General features: G+C 41.5%; 1 long non-coding RNA gene across 1 annotated transcript; it reads left to right on the forward strand.

The window, feature by feature from the left end:
* Positions 1 to 316: 316 nt before the first annotated feature.
* LOC123981357 lies at positions 317 to 2,529 on the forward strand. Its single transcript, XR_006827741.1, has 3 exons — positions 317 to 425; positions 1,500 to 1,543; positions 2,351 to 2,529. It is a non-coding gene; the product is annotated as an uncharacterized LOC123981357 (long non-coding RNA).
* Positions 2,530 to 11,764: the final 9,235 nt, after the last annotated feature.

Consider the following 11,764-nt stretch of genomic DNA (forward strand, 5'->3'; position numbering starts at 1 on the left):
ACAGTATACGAATGTTTAACTCTACGGTGAAGAGATGAAAAAATATCTGTTCACAAAATGCCTTAAAACTCAGCTTTTGTCCTTATAAACCCGGATTTTCACCACACGCACACACATACACACGTTTGACCCTCACGTCCAGTTTCCTACATGCTCCCTTGTGTCCTCATTAACCCAACCTCGGAGGCCGCCATTCATCTCTCTGCTCCCGTATCATTCCCTGTAATAACATCCTCGCCCCGTCGCCTCGTTTAACTTTTTCAATTAAAAGAGGAGGATCGCTCTATTAACCCCACGCCTCTTTCTGCCATTTTTCCAGCCTAATGTTGTTTTGGAGAGGGCCACGGGGACAGCCCAGGCAGCCATATTTCACCCTGAGTCCGGCATGGGTCTTTGTGCGGTGACAGCGAGTGGCAGGCGTGAGGGTGAGTTATAGAGCCTCGATGGAGAGGGCAAATCATAAGTTTGTGTCTTGTCCTGCTGCTGATCAGTGAGGAGGTAGGTGGAGGACAGATACACAAGGAGACACTGCAAGGTCAATACCTGTTCCTATCTGTCTGTCTCTACCTGTCTGTCCTTTATCTTACTGTCTCTATACCTGTCTTTTTTCCTGTCTCTCTCTACTTATCTGATACTGTCCGTCTGTCTGTCTTTCACTGCTTTTCTGTCTGTACCTATCTGCCTATATCTTCTTTCTCAAAACCTGCATTTTACTGTTTCTGTCTCTCTGTACCTGCCTGACCACAGACCGTATAAAAGAAGCGGTCACCGTGATGTCACCCATTGGTTTCTGGATTGCCGTTTTGAAGCCTTAAGTTTGGCAGTTTGGACGCTGCCATTCTCCTGTCTGTTTTATTGACCAGACACTGGTAAAGATCTGGAGTTGGTCCCCGGGCTGCCCACTGCTCCCTTGAAGGATGGGTTAAATGCAGAGGATGAATTTCGCATACGTGTATGTGACAATAAAGACATAAAACAATAATGACATTAAACATTAAACAACACATACTTCCCAGAAAAAATGAACAGCCGACTTCTAAAGTTTTTTCAACAGCGCTGGTTAAATGTACACAGGGCATCAGATACGAGTCACTCCAGCCTGATTGACAGGTTGCCAAGGCAGCAATCAGAAGGTAGTCCAGCCCTAAAGCATCCCCTGCTTTATTGTCTATTTTCCCCTAAATTGGACCATAATTTACTAAATGAACGTCGTGTTGAATTGAAGAAGACATGAAACTAATGATTGAGACCATAAACTCATTAGGAAAGTGTTTACTGAGGTAATTATTCAGGTAAGAAGTAGGGTAATTTTACCATTATTTCTAATGGAGCCGTGCTTCTTTTTGCAAGTGACTGTTAGAAAGAGTGCAGGTTTAAGGAACTTCCACATTGGCTTTACTTTTAAGATCCGGAGGTTCCCGCTTGTGTCTGACTCATTTCTCTCATTCTTTTCCTATTTGACTTATTTTGTCTGTCTCTCTGTTTCTGTATCACATTAGGCTGCCTGCCTGCCTGCCAAGAGTGACAGCACCCTCCCATCCAGGTGACTGAGATTGTTCTAATTATCACAAGCAGCACAAGCTTTCCAGTTGGTTTCCTATTATACTTTGTACATTGTCCAATATTATTGTGTCTGTATTAATCTGTGCAGCAGTTGTTCTTCTGCAGCCACATTTGTACTATAGTTTGGAGTTGTTTGGCCAACATTTTTCATGTTTTTTAAGCATAAGTTCACTTTTTCAGGTCATTTAGATGTGGTCACAGACGCTTTCTGGCTGTACCAGAATGTGTTTTCTTGCTGCTAAACTTTTCTATCGTTGCACATTTTAAATGTTAGCTGATCTCTCAGGACAGCGGCTGTCATAAACCAGTATTTTTGTTTAATTTGTCTGATAATGTTGTGATTGTAAAACAAGGATGTAATCTGCAGCTCAGTGGCTTAGTAATAACTGCTGGTAAACATAATATTTATAAGCCATCAGATATCACAGCCCTTCAAGAGAAACAGAAAACTATGTAAATAAGAACAACTTCATGGTAAACTTGGGGATGGAAGGACTGGATGGAGCTTTAACTGGTCATCTCCCTGCCTCATCTCTTTATATATGTGTAGACAAAGTCAGCAAGCAAAGAAATGCATCATTATAAAATGCATATCCATATGCAAATATAAATAAATACATTTACAAGTGAATTTCAGGCTAAACTCTGGCAAAATAGACTTAAGCGTGTAGAGAAAGCAGGGCAAGAAAGAGACTGTGACCAGCCTCTGTACTTAGTAATGCTTTACGGATTAGTTAAAAGCCATTAAGAAGAACTAATTTTGTCTGTCTCTCTCTCTTTGTAACAGATTGTCGGTCAGGCCAGAACAGATGATATCCGAGATGAGCTGCAGTTATTAAAAATGTCACCACACAATTACCTTCCTGACAGATGACATCACCGTGACATCGTCATCATGTGTCCCACCCTGTCTGATGCTGAAAGTCACCTTGCTTTGGACAAACAGTCCATTTCTGTGGCAACATTTTGGGCGGACAAAAAAAGCATTAAATCAGTTCATCTCTGACGGTTAACCTGTGCCATCATCTGTAATATTTAACATTCACTTTAACATATAAGTAACAATTTACATTTATTTGAAGGACTGCATCACATAATGGTAATAAAATCACATATGCAAGTGATTAAACCGCTTATCCTGCGTACAGGGTCGCGGGGGGGCTGGAGCCAATCCCAGCTGACATCAGAAGCAAGGCGGGGTACACCCTGGACAGGTCGCCAGTCCATCGCAGGGCCACACATAGACGAACAACCACTCACACTCACACTCACACCTGAGGACAATTTAGGGTCACCAATTAACTTAGTCCGCATGTCTTTGGACGGTGGGAGGAAGCCAGAGCACCCGGAGAGAACCCACGCAGAGAACATGCAAACTCCAAACAGAAAAGCCGGGGCAACCGGGGTTTATCAAAATAAATGAGTAAATTCTAGGATTAATCTTGATTAATGGTCAACCACCCAAATCTTCCACTAGATGTTCACTAAAGAAATTTCTCTCAAATAAGACTAAAACCAACAAGAATCAAATGACTAAAATTTGACTAAAACTACATGTAAACCAGGTGCTGAACGGGACACTGACAGACACATACTCAGTTTGTCGTACAGCCATGCAATTAGGACTTGGATCCATACAAGCTCTGCCTGTATAGAGCTCAACATGTTGTCTATTGATTGGCCTGTGAGTAGAGAACAGACCAGAGGCCATGTTAAAATAAGTGTGTGTGTGTGTGTGTGTGTGTATGTGTGAGAGAGATAGAGAGAGAGAGCTAGAAGTAGAGAAAGGGATGAACAAGAGCCAATCAGAGTTAGTAAAGCAAAAGAGTGAGGGAGACACAGATCGAGGAAAGATGTGAGGGAGAGAAAGAAAGACTAAAATAAAATCAATCATATGTGATTTAGATTGATGAATCGCTGAGTGACACTGCAGCTCATCCACAGACTCACTGTCACCAAACCAGTTTCCTGTCTGCTGGTGTATTTATGCCTGTCTCTGTCTTTACATTTGTCTTTCTGTCTGGTTATTGCCTTTCAGACTTTTGTAGAGTCATACCTTGTGGTGTGGTGTGATTTAGATAATTTACCCGATACGGTTCACTGCAGACTATCAATTGCATAAAGGAAATATTGATGCAGGTAATTCCGGGTAAGAGATCAGTGTGTGTGTGAGGTAAGCTATAGCCACCAATGCAGTCTGTTTGTCAATAACTGATAAGTGTAAATAACAGTCATGTTCAACAGTATGAGTCTGTGAGCTTCATGACATGCGTACCTCTTCACAAATTCTGTCAATCCTATTTTCTGTATATTTATTTTCGTACGGATCAAAGGAATCCTGAACTCGAATCCTGAAGCTTGAACTTTTACCAACATTTTTATTATCAACAAAACCAGACACCAATTAGAATACAAAAGTTCCACCGGAGTGTGTCAGAGATCAGTGTGAAATAGAGCCCCATTCTGTTACCAGAACAGAGACCCGAGTCGACATGAAAACCATGTAACGACTGACTTTCACCTCCTTCTGGACCTCCTTTTATAGCTCTGTTTCTTGGCTTCACATCATCTCTTGGCTCTCTTTCCTACTTCACCTGAGTCTGGGAAAGTCCAAGATTTTCCCGCGCCTAAGCATTTGGTGGGAAAGTCCCTGACTGCCTGCTCCTCCTCTCTGTGTCTTTTGCATGCCCTCCGCTTGATCATGCCATTTCTTCCATAACCTGACTTTTGTGGAATAAACTGTTGTTTGTGCTCCGTGCTAGAAACAGGACTTTCTTACTGTGATGGACTATATTGATGTATGTTTTGTAACACAATTTTCACAAAATCTGCTTCTGCATTTTCCTTTGCAAGTGTTTTTGATGCTATCTTACTGTGCTCCCCCCTCTGCTCCTAAAGCACACGTGCTTGCTCACAAACACACACATGTGCTACTGCTGAGCCTGGGCAGTTAGATACAGAAAAGAGCACATACACTCAGAGCTACAGAGTTTTAACACTGTGATCCTAACTTTACACTATATAATTACACTTTAAATGATGACAGTGTAGACCACCACTGCTCTAGTAATTACTGATAACAATTTAGGCTATAATGCTCCAAAATATCCTCCTATTTTCTACCAACGGCTCCGTTCTACGTAATACCGTGCCACATGGAGCCGGTGTTCCATTTATGGTCATGTGCTCCCATACTAGGCACAGCAACAACAACAGCCTGGGCTTTGAGAGGGGGGGTCTTAAAAAGACAGGAGCATCTACAGCTTGTTCAGACAGAGGCTGACATGAAGGCCTACATGAAGAGCCTGTATTGCTATAATGACTTATGCATATATTTATAACATGATATAATGCGTCCATAAGACATTATAACAGTTGTTATAATCACTTACAAACATGCATTATTGTTGTATTATGACCTTTTGATTTAATGTTTTATAACTAATAGTAATACCAGTTTATATAAGTGTGAGGCAAGAATCTCCGACCATGTTCCATAACACATTATAACCACCAACTCTGCCTCGTTATGAATACACTTTAGTCACAATTTAGAATTAGTGATATAAAATGGAATAATAGCTTATAGTAATGTTTAATGTTATATAGCATGTCTTTGTTTGCTTTAAGTAAAGTGTTAAAATATCTATCCCTGTATAATATATTACAGGTGGACATAATATCATATGAACTAATTATAAGACCTTATAACACGTCATTGTTTGCTTTAAATAAAGTGACACACATTTTGCTCAGGAAAACAACTTTTATTTATGTTTCTTCACTTTATGAACAATCTGTATGAATTTTGAACATTTTGCAGTTTAGCACAAAATCCAAAAGAAATGTCTCCTCAATTGCTTAAAGGGACTAGTTTTCACCCCTGATTTACTTTAGTAGCCTCAGCTCCTCCGTGGTCACCAGCATCCTTCTGAAGTGATTGTCTTTAATTGTCCACTGCATCTGTTAGGGCCTGTCCAGAGGCTCGCCATTCATCTTTGACAACATCTGAGCCTCTTCTTACATGATGTTGGTCGGCAACAGGTCTTCTCTTGAGCGATCTTTCACCACCCTTAGAATGAGTGTCCTTGATGTAATTATGTTGTGTTTTTGTGCTGTCTTATGGACACATTATATCATGTTATAAATATATTTTATACTTTGAATCATGCAAAGCTGCTATACAGGCGTCACAGAACTACAATATAGGACTGGAAAAGTAGAATAATAGGTCTCCTTTAAAGTACCTGGTGGTGCCAGTTGCTTATTGTGTCTGTCATTCTCTTTCAAACCCTCTGACGAATCTAGATACTTGTCCTAAATATACTTGAGTATTCTGTGAACTCCAGTTGGGTCCCATCATTCTTAACTGCACCATGAGCATTGTGGTCAGACCACAGGGTCCAGAGCTATCATGTATCTAGGCTACTAGGCGATCAATGATCCCAAAGCTAACCTTTCACTGGTATGCAGGTGGAATCAGTAGCAGATTTTAAGACCTAGTGCTGGCACAGGTACCTGAAGGAGTAAAGGACACCGCTGCCCCTGCCAGGCAGATGAGGAGGCGTGAGATAGGGGAGCAGAGTGACAAAGTGACAGGGCCAAGGGAGAGAGTGAGCAGGAGGTGAAGCGGTAAGCATGGAGTCGCTCAACCTGTTTGAACCTGTTTCAAATGGCAGGTGTTGTCCCCATCACTTTTTGAAAGCATTTGTTGAAAAAACTTGCTCCAAGAAATGTTAAATAACAAATGAAAATGCTATAGAAAGGTTTATTTGCACAATAAGAAAACCTGCAATGCAGGTAAGTAAATATAGTTCTAAGAAACATCTGCGTAGTCCAAAAAAAGTAAATTAAGCTTAAAAAAAACATATTAAGCTACTGATTACTGCATTCTATTCTATTGTATTATAATTTTATATTCTTCTATAAGTGTCACCTGCCACCTGAATTTTGTGTTTCCCTCTATTTAAATAAAGACATTTCCACCATAAATTTGTACAGAAAACGTGCAGGTGCAGGTGCATCCTCACTATAGAAGCAGTAGAAACCGTTAGGAAATGGCTAACACAAGACAACACCCTGGACAACAGAACTAGCCTCAGCCCTGACCAGATCTGCAAATTACTCAACCTCTGTCTAAACACCACCTACTTCCAGTACAACGGAGGATTCTACAGACAGAAGCATGGCTGTGCCATGGGCTCACCTGTGTCACCCATCGTGGCTAACATCTACATGGAAGAAGTAGAGGAAGAAGCCCTCAACTCCTTCAGATCAACAGCACTGAGCCTCTGGTACAGGTATGTGGACGACACCTGGGTCAAAATAAAAACCCAGGAAGTGCAAGCCTTCACAGAACACATCAACTCTGTGGACAGTCACATCAAGTTCACACGAGAAGATGTTCACAACAACTGTTTGGCCTTCTTGGACTGCGCTGTACACATTGAAGAGGACAGGAGCCTGCAGATTGGTGTTTACAGAAAACCCACACACACAGACCAATACCTACTCGATTCACACCACCCACTGGAGCACAAGCTAGGGGTCATGAGAACACTACACCACAGAGCGGAAAACATACCAACAAGCACCCAAGCCAGAGAGAAGGAACAGAAACACATGAAGGGGGCCCTGATACCCTAAATGGACCTTTGTGAAAACAGCCACAAGATCCATGAAGACCAACACTACAGGGGATGAAGAAAAGAAGGTCAAACACAATAACATTGTGATTCCATACGTGTCTGGAGTATCAGAGAAACTACCAGACCACCAGGTGCACATTTTAGACAGAGAAGATGGATGGTTTGAAAGAGGTGTCAAGAAAGCCATCTACACCAGGGTTGAGAACCCGTCGCTGAGCAGAGGAGGGGGTCTACGCCACCACTTATCCCCCACTTACAATGCTGTCCTTTCATCACTTCCCAGGAAACTCAACATGAGGTGAAGATGCCAACGATGGTCGTTCAGTCTTGGCCTTGGATAGTCCTAATGACCATAACGACTGACGTTACAACAGCCAGGAACACTAACAAACCAGCGGCAAACGACCCTACTGAGGTTAAATAGCTTAAGGCCCATACTACTTCTGCGTAGGGTCTACGTATGTAGCTATGCCATAGGCTACGCACGTAGCCATGCATTTATACTTGTGAGTAGGTGTGTCATTCTGCAATTACACCCCCAAACGCTAGTTCGCAGTAGCACCACAGCGTCCACTGTGTTGACTTTTGCCGGGCGAGCAGGCTAACCTCCAATTTAGCCCTCTGCTAACGGGAATGGGGGTAAAATTGTAAACATGCGGCTGGTGTAGCCTTTTCAAATGTTATCAACCAAGTGGATCACATCCTGATAGTGAAATGAGTCATTTCGCTCGGGTTGTGTCGGTAAAATATATTGATCCACCGCGCTACAGCCGCTGTTTTGGCCGATAGTAAAAGTTACTTTAGAGCACGGGCACTTCCTGTCAGCTCGGAGGCATTGCAAGGCTACCCAGCTGACCAGTCACCAGATGGGTGACTTAAGGTACGCGTCGCATCGAAGTGTAGTTACATTTGTGAGGAGGTGAACTTCAGGCTACGCCATCGATTTGACGCAGAAGTATAAATTGCATTTTAGTTTCCCTACCAGTCAGTCAGAACTGAAGAAGTCCCTTGGATGAGGGACAAAACGTCTTCTAGTATCTTAAACCAAGTCCAGTTGCCCTTGACTTTAACCTCCGTTGGGTGTCTGTTTAGAATGCAAGAAATTATGTTTTTAATTCTCAAAATCTTCTGTGGGGGAAACCCCCAGACCCCCAATCCTAAATTTCATGAATAAATATTTTTTCTAAATAGTATTAAAATATATTCTTGTCTTGTTTTCATGACCCTAATCTTGTGCATTTGTCACACCCCTAAGCCTCTGAGACTTTACATGTCCCCACCAGTTTTCCACACAAAGTGATACCCTTGGGGTGTGTGCCATGCTGTAGTGACAATGATGATGATTAGTTCAGTTAAGGTCAATGATAATAACATATTCATAGCGCTATCATAGAGTGAGACAGTCACCTACTGCTGGTGATCACTCACTGTCATACAGCACTGCAAAAGCTATTAGACATAGTTTTTGTCGCTAGCATAGTTTCCTAATGCAGTCTTAACTTTGGCTAACTAACGGCTGAGATGATGTTATTTTGTCAGCATCGCCTTGGCTGATCCCACGCTGCTGTGAAAATGAATTGTAGGCTACTTGCACTTGAGTTGTGTACTCCATGGCCACCTCTGATCACCATGAAGTCAGTAAATGAGTGTGAATGAGCATGTTCCACTTGCACTGGTACACTTATCCACGGCACATTCCCCTCAGCCGGTTTGGGGGAATATTACAGTAGGTACGCATGTTATATGGAGGGATGGTGTATTGGTGAGGGGGGGCCGCCTGGGCCAAAAATGCCAGGGCCGATTTTTTGTCCCAGTCCAGCCCTACATGCACATACACACACACACTCATTCATACATGCATATGGTTTCCCTGTCAGGTGCAGAGGCTCAAAAACATTATTTAAGTTTGTGTCTGTGTTTTCTGTTTTGTCATCTTATCTATGTTCGATATTCTGTCAATCAGTATCTGATGTTAATTTCTTGACAGACAAACAAACATTTCTGCATGTGCACAAGCTGATCCGCATCTATTTCAACGTGTACTTCAACAGTGAAGGCATCCTAACTAGCCATTTTGACCGAGCTGCTGGTGTCAAGCTTACACGTAACATGAACTTAACACGTATACTGAAAAAACTTCAAGTAACGCATCACATCCACATGTTGGCCCACAGCATTTGGCTAAAATGGCTGGAGATAGGGCAACAAACACATGACAATATAGTGTATCCAGAATGTATTCACAGCGCTTCACTTTTTCCACATTTTGTTATGTTACAGCCTTATTCCAAAATGGATGAAATTGATTATTTTCCTCAAAATTCTACAAACAATACCCCATAATGACAAAGTGAAAGAAGTTTGTTTGAATTCTTTGCAAAAAAAAAACAAAAAAGCACATTTACATAAGTATTCACAGCCTTTGCTCAATACTTTGTTGGTGCACCTTTGGCACCAGTTACAGCCTCAATTCTTTTTGAGTATGATGCTACAAGCTTGGTACACCTTGCCAGTTTCTCCCATTCTTCTTTGCAGGACCTCTCAAGCTCCATCAGGTTGGATGGGGTAGTGTCAGTGCACAGCCATGTTACTGTATATATTAACACAGCCACTGAAAGTACTGCTTTCTCATTGGCTGGGAAATTGTATATTGTTCTTAGTTTTGGTTTAGAGGAAAGGGGATATTTTAGTTGGAAAACACTAGCCAGTGTGAAGGCCATTAGCTCTAAAGTGCCCATAGAATGTTGTTTTCAGTGAAAACTAAATTTCATAGTGTCCCTGTTAATGCTGTCGTACTTGTATATCCCTCAATTCATTAACCAGATGTATATTGAAAGATATTTTAGGAGAGAGAAGCAGGAGATTGGCTGGGCAGCTGATTCTGAGGCCAGTCGTGGTCTACAGGTCTGTAGTGGTCCAAATGTAGGTTGGGTTATACATGAGCATGTACCCACACATGACAATATACATTTCTCAATTGTTTATACACATTTTCTGAAAGAATGCCTCATTCTCAGAACTCTACACACAAATCAAAAAACACACACAGAGCAAAACCCCTCGATTCTCCTGCAAAATGAAACTTTACATTCAAAACAATGTAATTTCTTCTCAAAATGGTATTGTTTTCAAATGACACACACAAACCATCATATGAATAGACATTCATAAGAACCAGTTGAACACTGATGTGCTCAATGTAAAACACTATGATGAATGGAAAACACTTCTCCAGTCATCATAATGACCTTTTTTTGTTCAGTGTTACACTTACTACAGACAGTACATACATAAGTGTGTTGGAAAATATTTGAAAATATTGTTTTTATATTCAGAACACAGAAATACATGGTAACAAATATGTTTTATTTGTCCCACAAAAACAATGTACATCCCATTCCCAACCAACACAAAGTTGCACATACAAAACAGAAGAATTTACTGTACACAGTTACAGTAAAAAAATAAATAAAAACAACCTAAAACCAAACTATGCTGCATCCTCTCTTCTGTTGCGGTCTGGCCACAGCACCTCATCCACATCACAAGCAATGTTTTCCCTGGCCAAGCAGCGGGGAAATATGGCCTAGCATGGTGATTCCAGCCATGAAAAGCATCAGCTGCTATATCTCCACATGCATCCTCCACAGCTTGGAGAAGAGGTATACGCGTTTGTGGATTTCGGTCATAATCTTTCCATCTACAGGCAGAAAAAAAAATTCCTCAATAGGATTGAGGAATGGAGAATATGGAGGGAGATAAACAACTAAAAAGCGTGGGTGGGCAGTGAACCAGTTACGAACCAGAGCAGCCCTGTGGAAACTTACGTTGTCCCAAATGACAACGTACCTGAGCTGCTCTGGGCCATCTACCTGTTGTAGGGGCCAAGGGTAGCATGGTGATGGATGTTCCCTCCGCGCTGGCCAGGGACTTCAACAATGGCGCGCAGGCCGATGACATTCCTTCCCCTCTTTGGTCTTTGTGAGGTTGAACCCAACCTCATCAATGAAGATGAACTGGTGCTCCACTGCAGCCACCTCTAGCTCAAGGACTCTCTGAAACACATGACAATATCAGAAATAGACATGGAGTGGTCACTATTGTGAAGCACAATCATTATGATTACAATATTGAAATATGTATAATTTACTGTATACAGTGTTGAGTGTATGCATCAATTGTGGGACTCACTTGCACATAGTTCGCTATATATATATATATATATATCTCTCTATCTCAATTCTTTGATTCTTTCTGAATTGCGTTCAAATGGCACCCTGTAGACCTGCTTCATCCTGAGATGATTTCTGCGCAAGACACGGTCCAGTGTTGATAAGTTCTCTTACCCTATCAATATTTTGAAATATGTCATTGTTTTCTATTATTTTTCTTTGTATTTGCTGTAATGTTATGCCGTTGTTTTCTAGGACCATGTTTATGATTTCAGTTTCCTGTTCAGGAGACAGAAGACGTTCCCGACCACCTTGTGTTGGTAATCTTTCAGTTCTGCCAAACAAATAGTAAAATACTGTAAATACAAAGTAGGTATACAT

The sequence above is a fragment of the Micropterus dolomieu genome, linkage group LG13, assembly GCF_021292245.1.
Source record: "Micropterus dolomieu isolate WLL.071019.BEF.003 ecotype Adirondacks linkage group LG13, ASM2129224v1, whole genome shotgun sequence".
Lineage (NCBI taxonomy): Eukaryota > Metazoa > Chordata > Actinopteri > Centrarchiformes > Centrarchidae > Micropterus > Micropterus dolomieu.